Source organism: Vombatus ursinus, unplaced genomic scaffold (assembly GCF_900497805.2).
Source record: "Vombatus ursinus unplaced genomic scaffold, bare-nosed wombat genome assembly UNPS02014837.1, whole genome shotgun sequence".
NCBI lineage: Eukaryota > Metazoa > Chordata > Mammalia > Diprotodontia > Vombatidae > Vombatus > Vombatus ursinus.
The window spans coordinates 7534503-7538329 of NW_020954615.1; the positions used below are offsets into that span (position 1 = coordinate 7534503).

General features: G+C 39.0%; 1 pseudogene; it reads right to left on the reverse strand.

The window, feature by feature from the left end:
• Window positions 1-1306: 1306 nt before the first annotated feature.
• LOC114026298 lies at window positions 1307-2992 on the reverse strand (annotated as a pseudogene).
• Between the last annotated feature and the right edge of the window lie 835 nt (window positions 2993-3827).

The following is a 3827-nucleotide window of genomic DNA, read 5'->3' on the forward strand; positions in this document are numbered from 1 at the left end:
ACCCCAAATGGAGTCACGAAGAGTCAGACAGGATCACAAATGGCTCAACATGTGACATAACTTCTACCAACTCTTTCGCAGCTGATGATCTGAGGGAGTTTCTCGGTACACTGAGAGGCTAAGGAATTGCCCAGGGTTACACACTCAATACATGTCAGAGCCAGGACCTGAATCCAGATCTTCCTGATTTTGAAATAATTTCTATCCACTCAATGGTGAAACCATCTCCTGTTTATACAGCACTTTCAAAAACACTTATTTTTTAAGCCAAAGGCGTATTAAATAACACGATATTGCTGGAGCTATGAATTGTTTCAACCACTCTGGAAACAAATTTTAGTTATGCTAAGAAAGCGACTCAAATATTCATATCATTTGGTCCCCAAATTCCACTGCATCCCAAGGAAACAAATCTTCAGCTGATTTTTCTGCTGATAACTTGATCATACGTGCTGAGGAACCAGGGTTCAAAGAAATTGCATGGTGATTGGCTCAGCTGAATAAATACAAAGCTAGACAATTTTTGGTGTCACATAAATTGTTATGGTTGATGGGATTTCTGGAGGAGAAAGATCATATGTTTATTTCTCAAAAGAGGTTGTCAAATAGTCAATACACACTTGTGGATGGCATGAAATTGGCATATTGTTTGTACTGAATAGTTAAGTTGGACTGAAAGCCTTTTTTTTTCTTCAAATTAAAATAAAAATAAAAAAAATAAAAATTCTTAGTGGTTCTGAAAAATTTTGAAATAATTTATTTTAAATTGCTATGAAACTGAGCAGGAGGACTAGAAATTCTTATTTTCCAGCTTGTCATGGTTAATTACATGATGCTGGATAAAGGGCTCTATCCACTACACCATCTAGCTGCCCCCTATGTGCTTGGAGTATTGTAAACTATTGATACGTTTCTTTTTTTTTTGTGAGGAGAGTTACTGAATACTACCCCCCTCCTCATAAAACCATTAAGGATTTGACCTTAGTATATGGCTCACTGATACTTAGTGAAAGGTGAGAAGAGTGACAAAAATGCATTCTAGTCCAGTCACAGTATCACACAGCTAGGTCTTCCAACAGAGTTCCTAGTGATCAGGCAGATACTCTGATGAGACAGTTCTAACAAAGCAGTGAGAATATTACAAAGAGACAGAAATGAGAGGGGAGTTAAGCAGCAGAAACCCCTGCCAAACAATGCCTCCTACCGCAACAAAGTTGATCTGGTGTTTGGATCTGTCTATTCTTAGTTCAAAAACAGAAGGCTAATCAGTTGACTAGTGTCTAACAGCACAGGGGCCCTCCTGGCCTCAGAACTTACTTGCCCAGAGGGTTTCTGAAGTCTTTCTCAACAAATATAGCTTTGCTGCCCTACTCTTACTCAGTTCTGAAAATTTGATTATGCTTGGTCAGATGCTTAGATCACCTTGGGGCACCAGTCTGGATTGGTCCAGTGCAGATATCTACCACCAGGTCTGCAATGAAAATAACTTCAGTCTCCTCTGAATCATATGAAATAATTACTCTCCAACTGTTAAACTCTGTCAGCTTGTTTGCTTGAAAGGGTTCAGTCATAGAGCCAATTTTGTTCAGTTTAAGCAAGAGGTAATTGTGGACTTTGTCACATACAGCCTTTTCAATGCAGTTTGTGCTGATCACTTTGAGATCATCCCCTACCACTTAGATGCCTGAAGTACTAGGGAAGGATTTCCAAACTTCCCATTCATCTTGATCAAAGGCAGTTTCAATAGATATCACTGCATTGTTCTTGATGAAAGTCTTGTATGGGTCTTTCATACTTATTGAGGGAGATGTATCTGTTGGGATTATTAGAAAACTTAAAATCCAAGTCATCAGAAGAATTAGAGGTAGCAATATTCATGACAATTAGGATAATTGAATATAGCCAGCCTTATGAATAACATTCTTCCAGCAGCACCAGTGATTCTTTATTCTTCAGGATGCTAGAAGAAAGCCACCCCATTCCCTACATTGGCAATACCCTGCCTGTATTTCTGCTTATCTTCTTCAGGTTTGGTAGACTTGAGCTCCAAGTGACGGGGTTTAGTGAACAGAAGGTGAGGAGACTTTTGTCTCCAAGAGAGAATATTAACTATGAATAAATGTTTGTTAATTGATTCATTGGTAAGCAATAAGCTCCTATGGGTGTAATCATCTTTTCTGTGATCCAAATGCCCAGCCTTCATCTTTTTCCTGAACTGAATTTTCTCATCCCTTGACTCAAAGTCCCATAGGAATTCCAAATTCAGCCTGTCCAAAAAAGAACTAATCATTACCCATAAATCCACCCCTTTTTCTAACTTCTCCATTTCTGAGGGACATCAGGAAAGGTTTCTTGCAGGAGATGGCCCTTGACCTGAACTTTGAATGGAACTAGGGATTTCAAGAGCAAAAGAGGAGGGAGAAGGGTGTTCCTGGCCTGGGGGACAAGCTGTAAATTGCACCACTGTCCATTACTTAGAGTTCTGAAGGATGTAAGTCTTTCCACATTTCTCTGTACTCATTATGTTTGCCATTTCTTTTCTTTTCTTTTTTAAAAATTTATTTATTTTTAGTTTTCAACATTCACTTCCACAAAACTTTGAGTTCCAAATTTTCTCCCCATCTCATCCCTCCCCCCACCCCAAGATGGCATGCATTCTGTATACTGTTTCCTCTACTCTGCCCTCCCTTCTATCTCTCTCCCCCTTCTCTTATTCCCTTCCCCTTCTATTTTCCTGTAGGGCAGGATAGTTTTGTATACCCTATTTCCTGTGTTTCTTATTTCACTGTTGTTTGTGAAAACAATTTTTTTAACGTGTGTTTTTAAAACTATGGGTTCCAAATTTTCTCCCTTCCTCCCTCCCCACCCACCCTCATTGAGAAGGCAAGCACCTCAATACAGGTTATATATGTGTAGTCATGCAAAACACTTCCATAACAGTCATGCTGTGAAAAACTACTTATATTTGCCTTCATTCTATCTCACCCGCCATTTATTCTATTCTCTCTTTTGACTCTGTCCCTCCTCAAAAGTGTTTGCTTCTGATTACTCCTCCCCCAATCTGCCCTTCCCTCTATCATCCCCCTGCTCTCTTGTCCCCTTCCTCCCCCTATTTTCCTGTAGGGTAAGATAGATTTCCATACCCGATTGAGTGTGCATGTTATTCTCTCCTTAAGCTAAATCCAATGAGAATAGGATTCAGTCATTCCCTCTCACCTTTCCCCTTTTCCTCTCCACTGTAAAAGCCTTTTCTTCTTTGTTTCATGTGAGATAATTTACCCCATTCTACCTCTCCCTTTCTCCTTCTCCCAATATAATCCTTTCTCACACCTCAATTTTACTCTCCAGATATCACCCCTTCATCTTCAACTCACCCTGTGCCCGCCATCTATCTATCTATCTATCTATCTATCTATCTATCTATCTATCTATCTATCTATCTATCTATATACATACGTAAAATTTTTCCCTCCAACTACCCTAATACTGACAAAGGTCTTATGAGTAACAAATATCATCTTTCCATGCAAGAATGTAATCAGTTCAACCTTAATAAGTCTCTAATGATTTCACTTTCCTATTTACTTCTTCATGTTTCACTTGAGTCTTGTATTTGAAAGTCAAATTTTCCATTCAGCTCTGGTCTTCTCATCAAGAATGCTTGAAAGTCCCCTATTTCACTGAATGGCCATTTTTCCCCCTGAAAGATTATACTCAGTTTTGCTGGGTAGTTGATTCTTGATTGTAATCCTATCTCTTTTGCCCTCCAGAATATTATATTCTATGCCCTGTGGTCCCTTAATATAGAAGCTGCTAAATCTTGTGTT